This window comes from Protopterus annectens, chromosome 7.part0 (genome assembly GCF_019279795.1).
Source record: "Protopterus annectens isolate FY-2018-M chromosome 7.part0, PAN1.0, whole genome shotgun sequence".
Classification (NCBI taxonomy): domain Eukaryota; kingdom Metazoa; phylum Chordata; order Ceratodontiformes; family Protopteridae; genus Protopterus; species Protopterus annectens.
Window position 1 is genome coordinate 1,611,385,948 of NC_056739.1, and position 26,806 is coordinate 1,611,412,753.

Sequence of the window (26,806 nt, forward strand, 5' to 3'; positions counted from 1 at the left end):
ATCAATGTATTGACATTGTGCACATTTACCACATTTTCTTGTACCTAACCACATCACATCTCTACTTTCTGTCAGAATAGTGAGATAACATAAATGATGTTTTAAACATTTTTTATTCTTATAGACATAAGTCAGTCGTCTGCCCACTATACTTGCAGTAAGGTCATCTATTAACAGAATATGCCAATTTTGAGCTATAATCTGTTCTACTTCATTCACATTCATGGCGTAAGGTATAATAATGGGTAATTTGCTAGGTACTATTTTATTCTGAAAATCTCTTGGTCTATATGAAAAATAAGGTTTCGCTTGACCTCCTCTTTGTAAATCCACTTGCTTATAAATTCTATTAATTTCAAGTTCATCATAGCCTCTTCTAACAAAATTTGTCTTCAATTTAATTAATTCTTTATCATATATATCCTGGTTACAGCACAATCTTGAAGTATGCATTGCTTGCCCTTTCACAATATTATGAAAGACTCTAGGATTATGCATGCTGTCCCCGTGTAAATAAGATGGTTTATAACAGGGTTTCCTGTACATCATAGTGCTACAGGTGCCTTGTTTAACAAGGACAGTGACGTCCAAGTAGTCTATATTTTCTTGTGAATATTTTATGGTAAATTTTAAAAAATCAATACTATTATTAATTCTCTCATGAAATTGTAGTAAAGACATTTCATCACCCTGCCATAGAATAAACAGGTCATACACAAACCTTTTATAATATATTATTTGGGGGGTTGATAGCAGATGTTCTAGCTCCCAGGCTACCATTACTAAGTTGGCATATGTATTGGCGCAGCTGGTACCCAATGCTACGCCAGTAGTTTGTTTATAGCAAATGTTTTGAAATAGAAAAATATTATTATCAAGGACTATTTCTAACAGCATGCATAATAAATCTGCTTTATTTTTATCCACCAATTTTTGTTCTATCATTAAGGTTTTCACCATATCTAACCCTTTATTTTTTGGAATTGACGTAAATAGGGAAACCACGTCAAGAGTAACCAATATAATATCACTAAAATTGTCTATTCCAGTTGTAGTGTCATAAAGGCTAGTTAAGAACTGTTCAGTATCTCTTAGTACATAATCATAATTAGATAGCACTTTCTTTAACTCTACATCTAAATAAATCGATATAGGTTCAGTTAACCAATTAGATCCAGCAACTATTGGCCTAAATGGCGGGAGTAGAGCATTTTTATGAATTTTTGGTAGCCCTTGCAACCTAGGTATAAGTGGAAATTCAACAATGCAATACTTAAAAAATTCCTTGGTTATTAAACCCATATGTAGACATTCTTCCAACGTACAAAAAAATCCTATATTGCATATCATGTACTACATCTATTGAAATTTCTTAATAAGTGCTATCCTGTTGTAGCATATTTACCATGGTAGAAAAATAATACTGAGCATCCATAACAACAATAGGACCCCCTTTATCTGAGGGTCTAATAACAATTTCATGATTATCCCTAAGCTTATGAAGTGCTACTTTTTCATATTTAGTAAGATTGTGTACATAATCATTACATTGAAAGACACTATTATTATAAATATTGTTTTCACATGCTTTTAAGAAAGTCTCAATGTTATAAGGCATAGGCGGAACATATAAACTTTTCTTTTTAAAAATGTTCAGTTCATTGGTTTCAGTCCTCACTGCATCGTTGTATATAGTTTTTAAAGTTAAACTCCTGGCAAATATACGAATGGCAATAACCGCTTCACTAACATCAAAGAAAGACGTAGGTATAAAGGTTAAACCTTTATTTAATAAAGATACCTCATGAACAGAAAGCTGGTAATGGGAGATATCCCATATTAAATCTCCTTGCCCCACATCTTCTTCAGGGTTTGTGTATGTTGTTGTTGATTTGGCGCTTCTTTTCACTTCTGTCCCCTGTAAATCTCTTTTTCTGACAAACCTTTCCATTCTAAAAGGATCGGAAGTGGTAAAATGGGAAAACCCTGCATAGTATTGCTCTCTTTAGTTTCGTTATAAATCTTACGTCGTACTGAGCAGTCAGTCGAGGATCCATCAAGTGTCAATAAGTTAGAAGCTTCACCAGTTGGAGCTTCCAAAGGTGTAGAATAAACAGACTTCATATTCGCCGGTGAAGGCATTTCCTTGTCTGCTTGCTGATCCAATAGCAGAGCATTTTCACTATTCAAAATGTTCGGCTCACCTAATTCAGTTAGTACAACATGGGGAGTAGAAATATTTATTTGATGCAAAGGTCTCTCCTTTTGTCTAATAGAACCAGGATGGAAGAAATCCCTTAGCTGTTCTTGATTCTGCACTGAGTGTTTACAATGGTAATTGGTGTGTACATTAGATACACCATTACTGTTATTATTATTACTGTATGAAGGTTTCGGCCAAGCAAAGACCTGTTGGTGTTCAAAATCAAACAAGTCTCGAGATAACTTCTTCTTTTTTTGATTTAGTAATTTAACTTCATATCTTGAGACTTTGTCTATGACCTCAATTTCAAACAGTTCAGTTAAATCATGCCCATAGACAGCTGAAAGTTCATGTTGATGTTGCATTATACTTGTAGAAAGTGTAGTTTCTGTCGGCATGAAAAAATCAATTATCAACTGCATATAAGCTTTGCTTGCATTTAAATTAATTTGTTGCCACTTAGCTAAGAGGTCAGGGTAAAATTGCCGTAAGTAGGCATAGTCAGTATTCTTAGACCTCTCGTTAAGCTTTAGACAAGCTTCCAGATAGTATCTTTGACATTGCAAGGGTTTGAATTTAAAGAAGTCATTTTCCAAGTCTCTTTTTAAAGTACGTACCTGTAAATCATCATTAATTTTAGCAGTTTCATCATGTTGGAGTCTCACTACTTCAGTTTGTAACAATGTTGTCATCTTCTCTTTTTGCCTTTCTGCCTCCTCCTCCTCATACTCTTGTACCTTTGTCTGTAGCCCTTGCTGCTCCATCCCTGATTAATTTTCATAGTTTGATTACTCCCTCGGTTTGCTCCCGTCGCCTAACTCATTCCTGTCCACCTTCCCAAGGACAGAGTAATCTACTCTTCTAAAACCCACACTAATGTCTGTCTTTTTTTCTAAACTCAGAGAGGCATGAACACTGTTGGCTATGGGTATTTCAAGTTAGATATCTATGCACTGTCTGCACTGGTTAAGATTATGTCCAGATTTCTGTCCTGTCAGATGTGGTCTTAATCCAGTTGGCTAAACCCCATTAAGATCTAAGATCTCAGTTAGCTCCTGTCCTTCTCTACTTTGGAGCTTGGAATCTTTCAGTTTGTTCCTAGGAAACTCAAATTACCCATTAGTATTGCACCTTCCTCCTAACTCCACTTCTTTATTCAATCCTCCAGTCACTCGCCCTCATTTCTTTCTTGTATCTACTGGAGATGTACTGTATTAATCCATCAACTTTACACTCATTAACAAAGTGATTTAAAGAGCTTGCCTCCTCTTCTACATACAGTTAAACCAATTTTAAAGGTAAGTTATTTCTTCACCATGTATCACAGAGTATCTGCAACAGAATGCACTAATTGTGTTTTAAAGTTTAGAAAATAAGGACAAGGTTAAGACCTTAGCCAAGAAAATCTGGAATATTCATGCCACAAGAGTCATCAAAGATAATGCCAGAAAATCCCACAGCAAGGCAGGATAAAATCAACCTGATATCTGCATGTGAAGACAGCAGTGACAGGGAACAACATATGATTCCAGGACACATCTAAAGCAATAACATAATACAGCAAATAAGAAGAGAAAACTATGCTAACCAGTTCCATGTTTCTCCCCATCTGGCATAACTTCTTCCCTAATGGCACACACCTTGACCTATCATATTTTGCTTTAAGACAAAGACCATACTCATAATGTTCAGACTTTTGCAGTGTGGTATGCAAAACTGCATTTTTTTTGCCAGTGTATAGTTATATACTCCTTCTCTCTCTCTCTCTCTCTTCTTTAGTTGTATACTCCTTTTGTACTCCTTCGATGAGATACTTATAAGCAAGACACAGTAAAGTTAGATTTAATCAGCTTAGCAAAAGATGTTATGTATTCCCTGTTACCAGGGTCTTGCTCATAATTGTTTTACCTGTCTCTGTACTCCATCCACATTGTATTTAGGACTGTTTCTTTTACAGTATTACAATGAATAAAAATGTTACTCTTTATTACTGTATTATTTTTCTTCCTGTCAGAGGTTATCAGGTGCTTCTTCTGTCCACTATGGCTGGTCAAAAACCATCAATCTCCAGCCACTGCATTTCTACTGCTAAGTGTAAGGTGGTAACTGTCACAGGGCATAGATACTCACTGGCTTGGAAAAAAAACTGCTCATTTGTGCTGACGAATGCATGGGACACAGCCCCACAAAAGGTTCCAAGTAGTTTTTTCCTGGCTTTCGGTTTCTGTCTGTTGAATCCTGTTGGCCCCGTAGCAATTAGAACAGGTATAGTACCATTAGTCAACTAGCTATCAATGTTGGCCATATGACAGCTGTAACACACATAAATTACTGGAGGTCATAGGTTCTAATCCTACATCAGATCTTTAGAATAATATCTACCATTACTAAACTGAAGTACTTCTGAACTCATCTGCCAGAGTAAGAATTATGAATTCTTCCTCCCAGACATACGAAAGCTGTGTTTTGAAGCAGAATCGCATAACACCTCCTGATACCATAATACAAGCAGATTTCTATGTATCTGTACATTAAAATGTTTATATATAAAATGGTTTCACATACAAGATTGTTACAGCGAAAGAAGAAAAGCCATGGGTTCCCAACTCAGAGTCAGATTGTACAAAAAGTATTTTTTGCTATATGTGAAGAAAAAGAAAATGGAGTTCATATTTAACAACCAAACAAATAGATTCCTTTTTGGGAATACTGACATTTCTTGAATATAGAGAGCTCAAGTGGCAATTGCTGCTTAATGCAGAAGTGGCACCAGGTTTGAATGAAACCATTAATGTTAAATGTGCTTTGAGGTGGTGTAACTAAAACATACAATCTCCTTCTTGTCAGCCTATTTCTTTTAGTTAATTTATTCTAGATTCCCCCTTTAGCAAACCATCAAGAACCACCATGACTTTGTAAAACATTATTCCTTTTATTCCAACAGTACAGAAAAATGTTAGAGATTGTTGTAAGCGCTTTTGGGTATACGTTTGTATAACTTTGCAAATGACTGTCAATTGGGTGTTGTTATTTGATCTCCCATTGATTCACAATTCCTCCAGCATGGAGTACACCTTGTTATCAATTGGTGCAAGGACAATGGTCTCAAATTAAATGTTAGAAAATGTAACATAGTTCATTCTGGTAAATAAAACTTTTTCATACATGATAAAGCTAACACAAACCCATCTGCTTAGACACTGTTGTAAGAGATCTAAGCACTCATGTTGACAATTCCTTATCGTTTGGCCATCACGTCTCCACAGTAATTTGGAAAGCCTTCTGTCTGTCTCATCTATTTTCCAGTGGCATCTCCACTAGAAAAAAGAAGCCTTAATCCCCTTTACTTGTGTCTCATCAGACCCATTATAGAATATAATGCATGTATTGGCATATAGTTCTCTAAACATATCACAAAACTTGAAAAACCTCAGAGATTAAAAACACAAAAGATTAGTGGCCACAAAAATCTTAGTTATCAGGACAGACAGTCAGCCCTCTCTTTGTTCTCATTCTCTTATAGATGCCTCTGTGAGGAACCATGAATTTTGAACCATGAATGAGCTGACCTTCTTTGACCTCCTCTTGCTTCACAGAACAAACAATAACTCAAAAACCTAGTTAAAGAAATTAAACATTTATCAACAGATAACTAAGATACGTTACCGTGATAGATTCTTATTCCAACATAGGCCTCACTTCTGGAACAAATATCTACTAAATGTCAGGCAGAGTAGCACCCTTGCCATCTTCAAGGTAAACCTAGATAACTGGATGTGCAGCCTCAAATTCTCCCAAGGTCCATCTTGAGGCTGGTGTTAACATTTGATCTTTTGAATGTTTTTTTATTGACTAGGCTTATAATGGTTTTCAAACGTATTTCTTACTATTTATCTATGAACCTAATTAGGGGTAATAGGTTCATAGTTCATAGTTTAGTACTAAGCTAACTGCCCTTGCAAGACATTTTAAGCCTAGCCAATTATCCCTTGTGAGACTCAAACCCTGCACCTTGTGTTTGTAAGGCAAACACCTTAGCCATTAAGCCACCCTCCCACATAGCTTTTGATCAGCCGGAATTACAGTTTTGTTTTTATTTTTTATAATGATGTTGCATAAAGATAGACTATTTCTTAACTGAATTTTTAATTTCCAGAATTGCCTGGATACCCTGCAGTGCCATTTTGTGTTCATGTATCACTTAGGTAATTCTTAAGATACTATTGTAAAGTAACAGTAATAAAAGAATCTGTCTAGAAACATACAATGCTGAAAAGTATGGCAGACTCAGATATAATTTCAAATTTAGACTATTAAATGATGTTCTAATATCTAACATTTTTAGCAAAGAAAGAAGAATGTGAAATGGCATCCCATTACCTCTGAAAATTAATGCTATACCACCTTTCACCACCATTCTGACTACTGTTTATAGAGGATCAAGGCATATACTTTGTGGTGAAGGATGCATAGTTTTCTCTCAACAACTCAGACACAAGAAACACCCATTTCAAAAAGTACTAAAATGGATGTGGGTCATGTCTAAGGTATGCATAGACATACCTCCAGCCTTGTTTTTTTAAGTGCTGTATTCACTTGCAATGTAACAAAAAAGTGCCATGATATTAGTATGTTTCTGTACGCCCAGGTAAAAATATATACTAATTCTGCTGTCCTCCCTGATTTAAAGAGTTTTATGTCTAAATATAGTTCTAGACTAACAAATAAAATGTCAAGACACATTATAAAAACTGATATTTTCTGCAGGTTACTGTTGTACATTTACTAGTACAGCAGATGGACATTTCTGATAAGAATGGAAATGAATCCTTGCCTTTCACTTAACTCCAAAGTTAGCTTACACATTAATATAACTGAATATGATACAATCTACAGTAACAAGCTACTGCAAACATTAAGTCATTTGTTAAACAAACTTCTCATAAGATATAACATTATCATTTGGGAACAACATTGTGCATTCATATGCAGCTTGTGATGACTGAGGAGGATCCACTGGAGTGCCAATTTCTCAGCCCACTGATCAGCCATTAATCCTAGTTAACCAATAGCCCAGGCCCTGCTGTTTCCCATAACTGCCTGATACCTGTCATCAGCATGCTTGAACACTGTCTGTGAACACATTACTTCAGAAGAAAGACTGTTACTTATTTGTACATCTCTCGATGAGAACACACTTCATTGCTTCCCAAACGTGTTCCTCTTTTTCCCACACATTTCTTTATAGAAGAAGTACGTAAGTCATCCCGTTAAATATTTTGAACTTGTACTGTGTGGAGACATGCATGAATGGGCGTACCTTCATTGAAGGTTGTGCGTCAGGACCAGCAACTCGGCACGTAAAATCTACTGCCAATCATTAGCGGACCGGAGTTCCGCTGTGGCGACCCCTAACCGGGAAAAGCCGAAAGACACACACACACACTGTTACTAGAGTGAATAATCTACATGCACAAGTTCTCAATGTGTCACTAATGTAATTGTAGTATGAACTGTAGGTAATAATTAACATAAAATCAAAATTGCTGTGAGAAATATTAATAATCTTAGATATACTGATCATACTACTCTGATGGCTGAAAGAAAGAAAAAGCTGAAAAGCCTGTTACTGAAGCTGAAAGCAGAATCTGCAAAAACAAGCGTATTGCTCAACATTAAAACTTAACTAAAATGATTTTATCTAGTCCTAACACTTCTTGTCAAATGGTGAAGAAGTACAGGCAGTGACAAATTTTAATTTCCTGGGCTCAAAGATTTCAGCATGTGATCATTGAAGCCATGAAATTTAAAGATGCTTGCTTCCAAGAAAGAAAGCTATGTCGAATAAGGAGTAGAGACATCACATTTTTAAAGGCAAAGGTCTATATAGTCAAAGATATACTTTTCCCATTAGTAACATATGGCTATGAGAGCTGGACTTTTAGGGATGTAAGGCTATGTTTGAGAAAATTGCTGCTTTTGAAATATGGTATTGGAGAAAATTTTGGAGAATACCATGGACTGAAAGATCAAATGTCAATATTTAAGGAAATAAATTCAGACTATTTACTAGAAGGCATGACAGTAAAACTACAACTCAAATACTCTTGACCATATAATGTGAACTCAGTATACAGTACAAAAGGCATTGATGCTGGGAAACACCAGAGGCAGAAGAAGGATACAGCAGGCACTAAAATGGATAAACAGTATTGCTGAAATGGCAAATGTGAATTTGTAAGAATTTAAACAACTCAATTAAATGACTCCTTATTCCAGATCATATCCTGTCTATAATTTACAGTCCTAATGAAATCATACCTGCAATCCAATCTCAATCACACCTATCAACATGACAGTACTGCCCTTGTACAAATGTCATTACTAATTCCTCTTCTCATACAATCAAACCTTAAAAATATCACAAAATGATCACACCTTTGCTATAGTAGTCTCCTGCTTACAGGTCCCACGGGAATTTAACTGTTTGGATAAAATATGCATATGCCTTATCTGTTGCCTGTGTGCTAAAACTGGGCTAACTACAAGCAATCAAAGCACCTTTCTTGAAAAATAAATATCAAACCCAGTGAGTTAAAAGCAGTATGAAAACACAAAAAATATTTTGCAAGCCTGCATCCGCATTCCTCTTAAATTATATATAACAACTCCACAGTTAAACTACAGAGGAGAAGAGGGGGAAATCCCCCAAAACTTGAAGCTTTGCCCAGGCAGTTTTACCCAGTAAACAAAGGCATATAAACAAATAAAAATAAATAAAGAAGCGGTTGTTGACAGACAGGCCTGTGTGCTTAAGCCCTTAAGGTAAACAAGAGTCAGAAGCCACTAAATAACTAAACAACAACACTTAAATAAATAAACAACAATAATTAAAGCGTGACCTATACAAGCCCTATCAGAAGTGCAAATAAACTGCTTTAATTGTAATAAGTCATTGCATATGCACTGCATATAACTGCATTTCAATAGTAAAACCTTTTTGTATCTGCTGCTTATTTGAAGGCTGGTTACTTTTTTATTTGAAATCTTTTTTCTGTGCTCCCTACTTCCCCCGTTAATTATATATACCAGCTCCGAGACTGCACTACAGTGGGGACAGGGCAGATTTCCTAGACTGCACTACAGTAGTAAAAGGGCAGATTTTATCTGTACCATACCATCTTTTCCTATTTTTGGGCCTATGTACCTCCATTATTTTAGTATTTATATGGATTTCTTGTACTACGAGCCTGAGAAGTACAGGTATGGGTACATGGTGACACAAGAAGCCCCATTTCTAAATGCAGAAGCAGCAGATTACTCTCCAGTGCTGCTGCGAGACACTTGAAAAAATGTTATGGCAACACCTCCTGCTCTTTTGCCATTAATCCATACAAATGTAATGTTGAACTCTATGTCTTTTATTTGTTTATTTTTATTTATTTGACATTTGTTAAGCGCGTTAGTATGACTGGGCAGGGTGCCCTTTTTTAGCAGAGACCTGAGGAAAAAAGCTCCAGGTTACATAATATTTAGCTATACAGTGAAAAAGAAAAAAAGAAAATAAAACAACACAGGACTTGTGGCAAATAAAAGTTTTGTCATTTACAATAGTAAAAATAAAGCAGTAAATATAAGATAATATCGCACAAAAAATAATATTAATAATTCATGCTGTACATTCTAGGCCCATATCTCTGTACATTGCATCTAAATTCACTTACAAAATGACTGAAGATTTCCTGTTATGTTAAAATACATAATAAAATTATTGCTTTCATTTATTTGTTCCAAGGACTGCTATTTAGATTGTTGGAATGATATTTACAAGTGCAATTTTTTATGCTTAAAGATTACATATATTATCTGTACATGTCACCTTGATACTGCCATGAACAAAGTACTACACACAAACTAAAAAAAAAACTTGTTATTCCAGCTAAAATTCATAAACTCAAATATATGAAAGAAACAGCAACATTTTTCCAGATGTTACAAATAAAAGTATGGTAGACATAGGTCTGAATCTGTCTGAGAGAGAGAGAGAGAGCTCATCTGTTGTGAAACCAGCTCGTCTGAGACATCTGCTACTGCAGGATACAGTTAATGTTTTGTCCTGTTAGCTGAATTAATCATCTGATCTCATATGCTCTTGCGATCAAGGTTTGCTTCTTCTCCTATGTGTTAAAAACAGTGATGTGCCGGAGAAGATGCAAGCAGGCACTTATGGCAGAGAATAGTTAATGTTGTAAAGTTGTTATTTTCAAGATAAAACCCTAAAAGTGGTAAAAGGAACACTACTGGATATATTTCCTTGAAAGAGTGGCAGAAAGTACAGGCAAATGAAACATTCAAGACAAAAGCCTAAAATATGGCAATAATATTTATTACAGTTTTTTATTTTGCTAAGTACTTCGGAGTGGGGAAAAATCCCTCCCTATCAGTAAGATATCTTTTTTCTATACCTTCAATGGGATTGCAGTCCGATGCAGTACAGCACTACAACTTTCGGTTTCATACACTTGTGCAAAATGGAGTAAATGTATATACAGTATGTGCGTCTGTGTGTGTGTGTGTGTGTGTGTGTGTGTGTGTGTGTGTGTGTGTGTGTGTGTGTGTATTAATAAAATGAACAAGACTATCATTAAAGTGTCTGCCTTTCTAGTGAGATCTTGTTATTTTTCCTTCAAAATCAAAAACAGGGCATAAGCTATTTGTGGCTTACTACAGAAGACACTGATTTGTTTTCCAATGAGGAAATGTCCTATGTGTGAAAAAAAAAACGTCCCCAGGGCTAAACATAAAATGAATGGAAAGGGTTGGTACAATTTATAGATTGAAACTGGTGTGTTACACTTACAATGTTTGATTTTCCTGTTTAAACCTAGGAAGTGAGTCATTTACAGCTTTTCCCACTAGTATATATATAGTAATATATATATATATATATATATATATATATATGTGTGTGTGTGTGTGTGTGTGTGTGTGAGATTATGTGAAGTAAAAATAAAATAAAAATGAAAATGTCTGGCTAGCTTAATCAGAATCTGGTCTGCAATAACAACTATGCATACTTAACACAGTTCAAATACTTAATTCAGCATTATTTAGCTGTATGGTGAGTTAAAGAAAGGATTCCTGTCCATTTTCTCCAACAGAAGCAGGGACAGCTGACGGTACATGAAAAAGAGAAAAAAACTTATATTTTTCTTAAGCATGCAAAGGTCAAATATCCTCTTAATTAGACTGTCTGCCTACACATTTCTTCATGGGAGTGGAACAGAGTTCAAGACTTCCGAGTCCTAACATAGCACAATAGCAGGAGTTATGATGAAAGAACATCACCAACTCTCACATTGGGAACAAACAAACAAATAATTCTATCATTTCCAGATAGAATAAGATCAGCATTAAAAAAACTGACAAATACAAGCACATCTTAACTGAAAAAAAAGGTTTCCTTTTCTAATTCTAACTTGGATGTCTAAATACAGGCTATCCTTTCTGTTAAAGAGGTTCAGTACAGTCACCTTCAGCTCATGTCCAATAACAGCATGTCCTGTTAAAGAGAAACACACCTTGTAAAGTCATTTCTCTCTATTTCCATTTTAGCAGCATGAGTTTAGATGATATATTCATGTCCGCTGCATTAATGCCGCGCTCCCATAATGCTGTCAAGTCTAGCTGAACTTTACGGATATTAACAGATGACTAATTAACTGATAATGTAATGTGATTTTTTTTAAATTCAAGTCAGAATAATGGCAATACTTATCATCAGAAAGTACAGTTGTGTAAATTAAAATAACACAGTGGCAGATTACCAGTAAGTTACTGTTGCAGTAATCTAAACTATATGGGGATCATCCTGCAAAGGGTATAACAACTGGCCAGGATCCAAAGCTTTATGACTCCTTCCACATACCCTAACCATTGAAAGGCTTTAGAGAGCTATATAAGGTCAGTGGTTAGGCACCACACTTTCAGAGCATTCTTGTAACAGAGTAAGGGAGGCTAGAGCCTTTGTCTTTTAGGTATATGCTAGGAACCAAGGTAAATAAACACATCCACAACCTGGAAAAACAAAACACAAAAAGGGGATGGAGAGAGAGTGTCCCTATTGCCTCAGTGATTTATTCATCTACCAAGATGGTAAGTCGACTTACACAGCTGTACTATGTCCATGATAACTTTTGCAGCAGCCTAAGCTATATGAAGTAGATTACCAGAGCTCAGAAAGAAAGGAAAAGGAAGACGGGTCAGAATAGTGCTAACAAAAACTACTCTGGACCTGGAAATCTAAATCTAATTTGTAAAAGTTTTATAAAAGTATGCACAGAGGACCAAGTTGCTGTCTCTAGAATACTTCTAGCATTTACCCCGTTCAAAAAAAAAACACAAAAGAAACCAAATCCCAGGTAGAATGGGCCCTGGCCTTGCCTGGAAGTGACTTGTCATGGTAAGTATAACAGAAAATAATACATTAAACAACCATTTGTAAACTGTCTGTTCTGTCACTGATTTCCCCTTTTTCATATCTTCATAGGAAATAAACAGTTGATGTTACAGACTGAGTAGGAGCTGAAAGGGAGGAGGGTAGAAGGAGAGACCTGGGTTGAAAGATAATTGATCCACCCACCAAAGTGACTCTCTTTTGAAGAAACCTAACACTGGGATCTGAAAAGAAAGTGACTGCTGGTGCTGGATCCAAACAGATTTGAGGAAGTAATACATTTTTCTCATGGGAAGTCTGGGCAAAAGAATCATAAGAACTATAGAGGAAATGAGACTCAGAATCCTGAGATATTCTCGACTGAGGTCAGAGACTAATTGGAGAAAAGCAGTAACTGTTTCTTATAAAGGTCTACTTTGTCCTGAGGAAGAAAACCCTTCATAAATGGTACAGCCAGAAGGCATCCCAGAAACAATATCTAGTCAGAAGGAATGATGGAAGCCTTCTGTAAGTTCACTGGGACTGAGTAAGAGGTCTTTTCACCTGGCTAGGGATTCCTGATATTTTGAAAAAGAGTTTGCAAACATGACAGTTGTCTAAATCTGGGAAAATATGGAAAAAATGTGTACACCTTGCAACTTGCAGTGAGCTATTACTGGTGCCAGATACTTTGTAAACACTTTTTGAGGTGCAGATAGTCCAAAGGGTAAGACAAAGAATAAGTCAAATACAGAAAATTTTAAATAAAACATCTCAAGCCTTTGATCATTGGAATAGTATGATAAACATATTTTAAACCTAGAGTTACCAAAAAAAAGAGGGTTGGAATGAGGGGTAACAGAGATTAAAGGGAAAGCATCTTGAACTGAACAGAATTAAGCCTGCTCCATGTTCTAGCTGAGAAAAGTACCTGATAAGCAGGTAGCAGAGCCCTGAACAGTTGGTGAATCACTGACATGAAATTTATAGCTTTAAGGTACAAATTTAAATAACAAATACCAAAACCATACGTTTAAGCTCCTATCTTTAAAATGCCAGAAAATATATTAAAATTTTCCATAAAAAGTGATTTTAAAACAATTTTCTATTAACAGTTCCACATAACCAAAATTAATTTTAATGCAGTAAATTTTTAGTGACAACCATTAAAAACAAAATTCCTGGCTTAAATATAAACTTTTCTTAATTAAAAGTAAAGTTTTCCTCAGAATGCTAATTAAAGTGGAAGGTTATCCTGAGAAGGGTATTTATCTGCCTAACCTTGGTAAAGCATTGGCTAACCATCTGTCACTCAAAACCCATAGGGGAGTGCAATCTGATGACAAGAAAGGTCTGAAGGTTTGGCGCCATAGCCTCTGACTTCAGGATGTGTGGAAGTCATCCTAAACCTTTAAATGCTGGCAGTTTTCTTATCCTTGGCAGGATACAACCCATATAGCTTAGGCTTCTGCAACAGTAGTCTAATGATGAACATCAAGACAGACTGTTTACCAAACAAGCATACAGTGCAATCAAACGATTCCTGTGCGATGTAAGCACTGTACCTAGATAAGTGCAAGTAATATAAAACTGGAAAAATAGAGGGACCAGTCTCTGTAAAAAAAAGACAAGACTTATTAAGACTGCTCACTACATAAAACTACCAGGCTACATCATTCTTTCTCTTCATAGACAATGATTCATAGCAGTAGAGTTCTTCTCCAAACTTGTAGTATGCCATACAAAGCATACAGAAAACTGTGTGTAAGACTGTCTTGTCTAATACAACACATATGCATTTAGTGAACACTCTGAGGCCTCTACTAAAGCCCAGTAGAAAAGTCCTGTGTTGACAATGACTGGTTCCTACATGGGAGTTAAAGTATCACCTGGACTGTTGGATATCTTGATGTGAAGGATGGAAGTGGAGGTATTTCCTGAACTTTCTGATATCTTGATGTGGAGGATGGAAGTGGAGATATCTCGTGGATTCTTGGATATCTCAGTGTGAAGGTAGACATACTCATTGTCTACAAAACACATCTAACGTCTTTCAGGTAAGCATGGAAGAAGAGACTACATGACTGAAAAAATGGTTTCTTAAGTTGAGTAATTCTAGAATGGGCCCGACTTTCTTTGTTTTTTTTTTTTTTTGTTTTTTGTTTTTTTGGTATTGGGTAATATCCTGACCATTACTGATCTAGTGGGACCTCTTTGTTTGCTCCTTTTATTAGAATTTGGTTGCCTCTCCTTTTGCTGACACTCTTTAATGGGGTGGGATGTTGGAAAAAGGAAACGTTTGTAGATGAGAGTGTGAAAGGAGACTTTATACTCCCTAGTTACCCTAGTTATTACTGTTCTTACCCACCTGTCTTTGATGACTAATAACCAGACAAGGTGGTGGAAGGACAAATACCTCCTGACTGCTTCCATAGTAGGTTAGTCAACCATGTCCACATAAATGTTGTGGCTGGAGACTTCCCCTAATGGATGGCTTCTCACTCTGAAAGTAGAACATGGAATTTGGGTTCCTTCCAAACATCAGGCTTTTCTGTTGTCGTCCACATCAAAAGTCTCACTTAATATGGACTCCTTTACATATTCCCAAATGGGTGATGTGGAGTATTAAGCTTCACACCAACAATACAGAGGATTTTGCTCTCTTTTTTTATGTTCTACATATTCACTTCAGAGTCAAAGAATCAGGGACTCTGAAAAAGGGACTTCATACAAGTCACATCTGTATCCTTGGCAAAATTAGTAAGCATGAGTCATGCCAACACACCTCAGTGCTGGATCCCAGAGATGTATGCTGCTGTCAACATAAGATTTGATACAGAAGTGTCAGTTGCTGATACGGACAGCTGCTTTTGTTTATGAGGTCCATCATGCACCTGCTCCAACAACTTGTGCATTTTATCGGGTTCCTATTATATAATCAAAGACACAATCCTTCAAATGCATCTTGATCAACCTTGAAAGCACAAAACAGAAAAATAGCGAAATGGCATATAAGCAATTTCTTTTCCTGGGAAAAAAATCGCTTGGCCGCTTCCATTACTTTGCCATTTTTGCCACTGTAGTGCGATCTCAGAGTTGGTATATTTAAGTAAGGGTGTGTGGGGGGGCACAGCCCCCTACATCGGGGGTGTGGGGGGTGAAGACCCCCACTTTATGTAATGTTTTAAGTTTTTATTTTTATTTATTTATTTTTTTTGTGGAACAGTGATTTTTTTCCCTGGGAAAAAAATCAGTGTTCCGAGTGTTCGGGATTATAAGCGTTCGCTTACATGGGGGTCAATAAATCAGCATTCGCTTTTTTAAGCATTTGCTGATTTAAAGGACAACGATGGGATTCTATTATTAAATGCTCAACTTCTCTGTCTTTTTTCTCCCCATTTACTGTCCTGCTATGAATAAACAATAACACAGCATGTAAAATATTTTAAATCAGCTGTTTTTTCTCCACTAGATCAGTACCTTACTATACTTTTGTCCCACCCCGATTAAGCTTGCTGCAGTCTCCAATTTATTGATGTCATCAACACCTATGAATACAGGTAGTTTTCTGGCCACTTCCTTCTCCAAACTGACATTTCCATGACCTTCCAAAAAGCTTACCCATGCTGTGATGTCACAGCTGCCCAGTCCTTTCCCTACCCATACAGAAAGTAAAGGCTAGAACAAGGAAACAGTACATGAGGCACATCTGCTGTGGGCTGTCAATCACAGGTGGTAACAGCTCAAATTACCCTTAGCACTTTGACAGCTAGGGAAGTTAGGTGTGAAGGGGGATGCAAGATGAGTCAAAGTAGTACACTTCAGGCTTCAAAAACACTGCAGTTTGCCCATTCTAAAAAGAAGCAGCAGCAAAAAGCACTTTGAAAGTCTGTTCTGTGGCATTTGCACTGTTTGTGTTTTAAGTAGTCACTGAATGGCATGAAATGTTACTTAAAACTAACTGACTAAAAGACAGCAGTGTATGCATGTAAAATCAATGCAGTGATAGGAGCTTCAGGAAGAAACAGGCATATATGACATACATTTTTACAGTCAAGCACTGCATTATGGGACAGACTAAACAATCAGAATTATTTCAAGATGCCAGACTCCATGTGGTCAGACTAGAAATTATGTATACAAATATTTAAAAACCTGTAAATAGTCCCAGAGTGGTGTTAAAATATAGAAAACACCAAACTATGATGAAATAAACATGTTTTTTGAGTCTGTGGGTGTGGTTCTCCTTTAATATAAACCCATTTTATCTACCAGGTTTCACTGGAAATAAATAATGTGGGCTAAACAGTTTGTTGGTGCTCAGTGAAAATGTACAGGACACAGACACTTGTTTCTCTTCACTAGGTGGTACATGGCCCAGACATCTTACTGGGAAGATGGGCTGCAGACCTCTGTGGAAACGGAGCTTTTTTTAATGACTGCTTCTGCAATGATAGTGTCTGTCTCATGATTCTCTGATGAAAGATATGGAATCGTTAGGCAGCCAGTGAAATCCGTCAGCTTTTCTTGGAACAGGAGTCATGGTACTGGGCTTTCCTGTAAAACACTAGTGGCAATCTTCAGCCTGTCTGCCAAAATGCAGACAACACATGAGAAATAGTAAGTGAACTGAAGTGAATTCTGCAGTATTCTCTGAACATGAAAAGTGGGTTCATGGACCCTTCTCCCTTTAGCCACATCATCTGTAAGACCACCTCGAATTTGGGGCATCAGGGAGGGGGCGATTGTGAATATGCACCCTCCTTATCACCAGCATCTGGTACAAAAGACTCAGTAGAGCCATCAATGCATTTTTGTTTCATATAAACTTCCTAGTGTGCTGTGTAAGTCCAAAGATGAAAAGAAAGAATGTTTAGGTGCATATGTAATGGTGGATGCTCCAAACAGTCTTGGGACCCTCTATACCATCTATCCTATTAAATGGCAAGGGCCAAGGAATCCTAAATTCAGATTCTCTGCTTAATGCATTGATACTGATGCCAAGATAAAAGTGCATGTCAAAGGGGACCACTGCAAGGCTGCTTGCAAACTCATGTCATGATTGTAGGTATCTACCTACTTGAGGTTCAAAATCAGACTGCTGCAAGAGAGACACATTGGCTCTGGCATCAACATCAGTAGTGTTGACACTGGTTGCAGCAATAACACCCCAATCCCAAACAACAGAGCCAACAAGCTCATAAGCATTGTTTGATATTGAAGCAGTCGTCAACATCAGTAGCATACCCAATAGTAGAGGGACTGACACTGAAGTTTGTCACACTCAGGTCAGCACCACAGTCACTTTCACCTCTGATGTTGATATTCTGAAGGTTGACATTAGAAACCTTAGGGCCAGTGACAAAAAAAAATGCCACTGAAGAAAACTTGGAAGTTGTGTTCATAGGAGAAACCCTTTCTGTGACAGTAGCACATGTGAAGTACCCGCAAACAACTTCTTCTGGGCCTTATCAAGACCCCCACAAACTTGTCACAATCAAAGTCTAGAAAGGGTATAAGTGTAATATTCTTCCAGAGGTTCATCTATGGCTTAGAATTTAACTTGACCTTTTTGTCAAGTAAAAAAAAAGTTAAACTTTGCGATTTTGAAACCTGCACAGAAGGCTTACTTTTAGTAATTGATAATATGATGTTGTGTCATCCACCTTTTTATTTTCTGACTTAAAACATGGACAGGAAGATTTATGATTACCTTAAGACTTGTTCAGGGAGATGTAAGATTGTGTAGCTTATTCATAAAAAAATAAATAACCAAGGATCACAAGCAAATCCAGTAAGTTTTTATTAAATTCCACTTAAGCCACTGTAAAATATATAAATTAAAGAGAATACACTTTCAGACTGCTGTAGTTCTTTTGGATCTGTGATTAGTGCATTTCTTCAACTATTTTTCACACTGGGGCTCTTGGTAAATTTATTTTTCATTGTCTAGTTTGTGTATCTAGTTCTAATGATCTTTAGGCCAGTATGAAAGCTGGTGGCTCCAAATGAGTTTCATTGCATTGCTGGTTTGGCAGTGTTTTGTCATAAATGTGCTGTGTCAATTCATTATTTCTTTTTATGGATGGTGTAGGTGTTAAGTTATGACAATTATGGTTACAGAAGGTAGAAGGATGGAGAGAAGGAGATTATAAGAAGAGTGCAGAGTAAGGTGTCTTCAGGTAGCTTAGGTGAGTAGGGAGAAAACAGAAAGAGGTATGGGAAAGGTCTCCAGAGATTAAGTGAATAAGGTACGCAAAAGGAAGCAGTGGTGCAGCTATAGCATTGTGCCTCACAGCAAGAGGTTCTCCCGTTCGATACTCAGCTGGAGCGCCTTCTGTGTGGAGTCTGCATGTCCTCCCCGCGGTCGAGTGGTGTTCAAAAGATATGCGTAGAATGGGCATGCCTTCTTTGAAGGTTGGGTGTCGAGCTGGCACCTCGGCACCCGTAAAAATCAACTGCCAATGATTAGCGGACCGGAGTTCCACTGTGGCGACCCCTAACTGGAAAAAGCCGACAGAAGAACAGTGGGAAAACAAAAAGGAGTGGAGTAGGAGGCTGGAGAGGATTGTGAGGTGTGAGCTAGGTTGAAGGGGGTGAGTGAAGTATAGTGAGTATCAGCCAGGATTGGCACAGGAGCAGGTCCAAGGTTTTGTAAGGTATTCTTTTAGGGAGCATTTAAAGGTGGGTAGGTTAGAAACAGTTCTTGTGGTTAGAGGAAAGTTTTATTTATTTATTTATTTATTTTTGTTATTGAGTAAGAGTATAGGCTTTGTCCGGTGGATTTATTTGGTTTATTTATGGCGAGATGTTGTTTGTCTTCTGATCTAAGAGTTCTTTTTGGAAAACATACGTTGATTAAAGGGGTAAGAGCTGGACAGGCTAATGGTTTGTGCGTGATTTTACATATTGTTATAAGATGAATGTAGGAGAGGTGGAGTTTCAGACAGCTAAGGGTATGCAGGGCTTTACAGTGATTGGAAAAGGAGGATGAATTAGTAGCAAACTATGTAACTTTGTTGTAGCAGCTTTCAAGTTTGTTTTTATGGATGATTATAGATTAGTTAGAATTGGTGCTCCATAGAGTAGGGAGGGCAGAAGTAGCAACTGGTTTTGAGATCTCTATATCAGCTCTAAGGTCAGCTTTCAAAAAACTGTGAAATAAAATTATTCACGCCCCAGTTTGAGCTAGTGACCATTCATGCTATAAATGCCTTATATATCCCAGAAAGTTCAGTAAGATGTCTATTCACATACAAGTAATTTCACACTGAAGAAGCACATGGCAAGGGATTTCACAGGTGATGAAGTACTGATCTTCATGAGGAGCCTGTGTACAGTGTGCTGAGAGACACCTTTCATGCATGACAGCTGTTGCAGGCATGAGTGATATGGACAAACCTTGCTCATTTTATCTGTCTTCAGTTCTGCAACTGCAAATGCACCAAAATTGTAAACCTTTTAATGTTTTAAGTGACAGCTACAAGACTGGTCAGTAGCAAAGATGAAGCCTGACTGAGTATTCTCTAGTTGCATTATGTTTACTTTACATTAAAAGTTACCAGATTCTAAAATGGCTGAAGTCTAATCTCATTTTTATCAATGTTCAATGCCATTTGACTGAAGTAATGTAGTTATTTTAGGTAACTAGTAAGAGTTTCAGCCCCAGAATGGGTAGCTGATTGATCGTAGCAGTATTGCTTGAAGACTCTGGGGGGTTAATACTTCTAAAGGAAGTCAATGTATCATTACTTGGACATTACTCTGTTTTATCAAGCTTGGGGTGATATATTTTGTTCTGCTTTGCCTAGAAAATGCTTGCTTTCGTACACCGAAAAAGTCAGAAGAGGTAGGCTTGTTGATGCTCTGCAGCTATTTGTGACTCTGGCACAACTGTCAATGTTCAGCCTACATGCTAAGTGTACATTTAGTTTTTAGTGCAACGTCTGGCTTGTTAGCTACAAACTACATCAGTACTCCAAAGTGAAAGTAGGTACCTGTTTAAGAAAATCTTTGCTAGGGTTCTGGATGTCACAAGAGTCATGGCCAGAGGTCATATTTGGTGAAACATTTAAAAACCACCCCATCCTTCAAGAAAAATGGTCAGTATACTTATATTCAGTAAGTAAGTCTGCAATATATATATTTTTTCTTTCAATTAAGACCAGACTGTGAAAGCCTTCCTTGAATACTTTATAGTTCACTCAGTCTTAAGTAGTTTAACTTGTTAGTTTAGTGATGCTACCCATAGTTCTTAGACTTCTTCTTCTTTCGGCTTTTCCCGGTTAGGGGTCACCACAGCGGATCACATGTCCACTCATGATTGGCAGTGGAGTTTTACAGTGTCGAGTTGCCAGCCCAGCGCCCAACCTTCCACAGAAGGCACACGCACTCATTCCTAGGGCCAATTTAGGGTGTCCATTTCACTTACAGCATGTCTTTGGGATGTGGGAGGAAACCGGAGCACCCAGAGGAAACCCACGCAACCACAGGGACTCTTGCTTTAAAAATCAAGCCAATAAAAGCAAACAGGTAATATACTTTTCATGCCTTGTTAAATGGAATGGACCCAAAAAACTAAATCCAGGTATGAGTCAGATGATTTGCTCCTGTTAATTTACTTGCCTGTAATTGCACAATATCTTTCTGCATATTGCAAGAATCAGAAAACACTCACTACTGTTATCCACAGTACTATACTGACAATCACTTATAGAATCTAATGGAGTCACACAGAACAGAGAATCTCATGTCATTTTATTCAGCAAAAGTGAAACATGCATAAAATTCATCATGCCACGGTAAGCTCTCAGTTGACTAACTATGAAATCAAGATCTTGAGAAAGAACTGTGCAGTAGCCTTAGCTATATGGGTTACATACTGCTAAAGGTATAACAGCTGGCCAGCTTGAAAAGATTCAGGGCGGCTTCTACATGCCCAAAGTGTCAGGCAGCTCAAGCTGAACTAACAAAATACAAGTTTGGGTGCTAATCTGTCAGAGCTTTCCTGCCATCAGAGAGATGGAGGCTGAGCCTGGAAAAGATGATGCTAAAAGATTGAAAAATAAATAACAATACCCCAGCAGAAACAACATACCAAAATCCCAGGGAGATGGAGGAAGAGAGAGACTACTGCAGAAGTGATCATTCAAACATCTACTGTTATGGCAAGTTTACTTACACAGCAGTACTATGTTCATCATATTGATCATTACTGCAGTAGCCTTAGCTATATTGGTAGATTACTCTAGCTTACTTCAACTGGGAGGTGGAAGGGTCGAGGACCGCCTGGCAAATGTTTTTTGCAAAGCCTGATCTAAACCTAGAGAAGGAATCTAGCTTATAATGCTTTGTAAAAGTATTTGCAGAGTTTCAAGTTGCTGCTTCTAGAATACTTCTAGAATCCAACACCTTTCCTAAAAGCCATAGATGATAAATAAAATAAAAGTAAAAAATAAAGAAATCAACAGTTAGTTTTTAAGTGTTATCTATGTCATTGGATATTGAAGCACCCATTAGCTTAAAACTGAAACAAAACGAGTTTTTTTTTCTATTGTGCCCCGTTTACCCTACATGTGATTGCCATAATACCTTTAAACATTCCTGGGCATTTACAAGTGTTCAGTACTCCCCAGGTGCTACCAGTTGCTGTTGTCTTGCGTAGGCTTACGTTTGGAATTGCTTATTCTCTTGGAGCATTTTGTATGAACATGTTCTTTCACATTACTTTCACTATATCTGCTCTGCACTTGACATTACAAAGAGTGGTTCGTGCTGTTTCTTGCACGGGAGAACCTCTTCATCTATTCATAGGTTCATAGGTTCATAGGTGTATACTAGGCTAACAGCCCTGGAGCAAAGATACGCTGGGATCATGCCATCCAAAGTTAGTTCCCAGTGCCCCTGTCAAGCAAGGACACAGAAGTGATCCCCGGGATGAACTTCCTATTGCCCACCCACTCATCAAGGTTTCTCTTAAAGAGGGCCAGTGAAGTGTTCTGCTTGATGTGAATGGGAAGTTTTTCCAGAGTATGGAAAGTCTGTGGGTTAGGAACCTGTCCCTCCAGCATGTTCTGTTTATTGTGGTAATGAAGTTAAGGTCCCTGGAGCATGTGGTATGGAGGGATTGGGATTTCTTTAGGTGTAGCATATCTAGCAGCTCTGGGTCACACATAGCTTTGTAGGTCAAGCCTCTAAGTAGGCGATAAGAGACAGAGAGTACAGCTGGAGTTTTTTTAGTCTGTCTGTATGGGGCATGTGTCTAAGGCCTAAGATCCTCTTAGTGAGGTAGTTTTGTGGCCTTTCCAGTTGTTGTAGGTGTCTAGTGAGGTACATACCAAATGGGGCTTTGTATTGTATAATAGGTCTAAAAGCCATCCTCCCACACCAGAGGATATTCATCCTAATGACTAATCCCCATCTTCACCGAATATGTTGATATCGTTCTGTTCACCGATTATGTTGATATCGTTCTGTTCACTGATTATGTTGATATGGTTCTGTTCACCGATTATGCTGATATCATTCTGTTCACCGATTATGTTGATATGGTTCTGTTCACCGATTATGTTGATATCATTCTGTTCACCGATTATGTTGATATCATTCTGTTCACCGATTATGTTGATATCGTTCTGTTCACTGATTATGTTGATATGGTTCTGTTCACCAATTATGTTGATATCATTCTGTTCACCGATTATGTTGATATGGTTCTGTTCACCGATTATGTTGAGATCGTTCTGTTCACTGATTATGTTGATATCATTCTGTTCACTGATTATGTTGATATTGTTCTGTTCACCGAATATGTTGATATCGTTCTGTTCACTGATTATGTTGATATCGTTCTGTTCACAGATTATGTTGATATCATTCTGTTCACCGATTATGTTGATATGGTTCTGTTCACCGATTATGTTGATATCGTTCTGTTCACTGATTATGTTGATATTGTTCTGTTCACCAATTATGTTGATATTGTTCTGCTTGCTCAGGATTTGAAATGCCCTGTCTTTATGCAGACACGTTGACAACAATTAAATCTATAGTTAACTCATACCTAAAGCAGTGCAAAAAGTTGGATTTTCCTCAAAACGGACTCTTCCCATCCCTGTGCTCTACACTTCTGTTAAAATTGTGATTCAAGCAGTACAAAATGTTGGATTTTTTCCAAAGCCAGCTACTAACGCTGTGCTACTCATTCTGACACTGAGGAACCTGATGATAAGCATCGCCATTGTGGAGGGAAGCAGGCAGCACACACACTTAAAATCTTAATTCTTTTTTTTTTTAATTTCAATCCAATATGCCCTGAGTTGTGGATGTTATTGGGGTAGAAATGCAAGAGTATACAAACTGCATTACCTAAAGGGAATGGATGAAAGTAGTTAAACTACTGGTAGGAATCTAGTCTAGTTTATGTATCACATGCCCTATAAGTCAGCACCTATTATGTATTACATATGTAAATTGCAATATCACACATATTTTATTTTAACAAATGTTTTACTGGCCCTGTTTCAATGACAGACATTACAAAGCATGTCTGTCATGTATTGCAAGAGCAGATTTTACTTTTATCACCAAATTAATACTAAAACAAAACTTCCAACAGCTATATCTGATTACCCTCAAATGCTTTAAATATCTTTTCCACCCTAGACTGCTAAATGGGGATAGATATTACCTTTTGGGTGATGTTAGACGACTTCATTTGAATTTATCACTTGAAACAGCAGTTAATGGGAATATGTCCTATTTACGTGACATTTTCTGAATAATATAATGGGACAGACTTTTTCAGTACATCTATATTACTTGATATCTTCTGTTAGGCTACTTTCATTCTTTTTCCCACTTTTGCCATGCAGGCAGCTGTGATGGCCTCTGAAGTATCATAAAGAGCCCTTTAGCCTCGTTACCTAGGATGCTAATACCAATACGTTTTGACCTTTTTTTTCTATCAACCAGTACCGTATCATTTCATCATTCTCCTACTAATATGTCCTCAACTTGCATGACTTCATTTTGTGAAAAGTTAAGAAGTGCTATTGCCAAATCTCCTCTGAAATCTTGGCAACCTGTGGATAGTCATGAAAAGGGGAGGAAAGAAGCCTGAGAAAGCAGGCATTAGCTAGGATAATCTTTCAGTGACAGTGTCACCGTGAGGTTAACTAAATAAAGACCCCCTTTCTGTAGAGATTATATAGGGAGTACTTCACACCCATTTTACCTTAGATGCAGCTCTTATCTTAGTTATATGATCAAGGCTTATGGGAGTCTGAAGCTGCTTTGTCTTTGCTCTTCATCTCTTTTTATGACTAATCAAGTCTAGAATCTCCAAGTGATGAGAGTGGTATTTTGACAGGTTTGCTGAGCCGAATCGGCTAAGGCTGATGCACAGATAGGTAGGCAGTCTTTGAACAAGTGCTTCATGTCACATCATTGCGCTTTGAAGTTATATACCAGAGGAATTCCATCCTCCTTAAATAAAACATAGCATACCTATATAAGCAACAGAAGTTGAAACTTACTTTTGGACTTACAGAGTATTTTTTTTTATTTATGTATTTATTTTAAATAATTCGTCTATGTATACAAAAGGCTGTAGTAACTGACCAAAAACAAAACAGCTGTAATGAGAAAAAGGACATAACCATGGTAATCATCTGACTGCATCACCTAATTAAGCTGTTTTTCTGCACTAAGTACAGTAAGGTAAAGATCAAAGCAGATTTTTTCTAGTCTGTACTTGAGATTTGTTTTTACAGAAAAGGCAAAATCAGTTAATTTTAGAGAATGTTTTAACTACAGGAAAACATTTTAAAAGTGGTGAGTGGATGCTTCTGATTAATAATTATATCTTATACTTGGCTAACAGGAATATGTAATTTAGCTCCAAACCAGCACAAAGAGATGGAACCCTGATTGTGACACATACGAATGGTGCTCATAAGCAGCCCCAGTTCTGGAACTGTCAAGCAGGGAGGGAACGGAGTAAAGGTGCATGGCCCATTTTCCTCTCCCAGAGGGACGGGTTGGTTGTGTACAATTGGGGGCACACTGGTACAAACAATTTCCCTAGTTTAGACTTTAGAAGCCATCTTCCATGCTTCAGGATTGGGATGGTGCTGCAAAGGAATACACATCCCTTACAGAAGTGAGGGACTCTTTCCTCACAGTCAGTCCACTGCACACCCCCTTCACTCATGCTAAACCAAGTGTGCAATGGGATATCAGGGCAAAACCACAAAAATATGAACTCCCTATGGCTGCTTTAGCAATGGCTGGATCACACTGATCCTTGCCCTGCTGATGGAGAATGAAAGGGTCAGTTGGCCGAGGGAGCTGATCACTAACAGGCAGATGGATAAGTTTGCAAAGAAATGTAACTTGGCTTACCGTTTTCTTACTACTAATGTACACTATGAGCACAAACAGTGCAGGTAAGTTTAAGCTGCAAAGTAGTTCTGGGAAAGGTAGTGGGCTACCTCACAACTATACAGATTTTTGCACAATGTCCAGAGTTTTGCCTCATATTTTTCATCTGTTTTTCATAAAATTGTGGTTTTCTGACAAATTAGTAGCAAATCATTAAAGAATGAAGCTGGAAAATAATGACAGACATTTGAGTTTCAGACTTCATGCCCTTCAGAAAATGCATGCTAATGCAAAACCTGTTATTCAGCTTTCTAGGGTTATAAGAATAATATTTAAAAATGGTCCCTATTTTTAGGCCTTGTTACCACTTTTATTTATGACTTTGTGCAGATTTTTTACTCTAAGAGGTTGAGAGGACTCGGTGACATTCTGGATAAGTAACAATTTTTTAATATTCGTTGACACAGTCATGATATACTCTACCACATTTTTTACAATTCATCAGACAAATAAATAGCGCTAAAGCAGTAGCACAAGAAATCATGATGTGTGCCTATGTATCGGTCTTTCTATGTAAAATGGACTCTTCTTTTATACCATCAAAAGCATTAACAAGTCAATAAAGCACAAAAAAAACCCACAAAATACTTTTTTTAGAATGTACTGCATGCACTTGATTTATTGATTGGGCAATTTTGCCTTGATAAATTGTAAAAGACTCCACAATCTTCTCAATAAATTAAACGCTAGCCCTTAGACAATGAACCATGGTTGGTCAAGAGAGC

General features: G+C 37.3%; 1 protein-coding gene across 3 annotated transcripts in view; it reads left to right on the forward strand.

Annotated features, from left to right (window-relative positions):
* The window catches only part of SEMA3F (semaphorin 3F), an 861,789-nt gene that overhangs the window by 431,585 nt on the left and 403,398 nt on the right, over positions 1-26,806 (forward strand). The window lies entirely within an intron of this gene.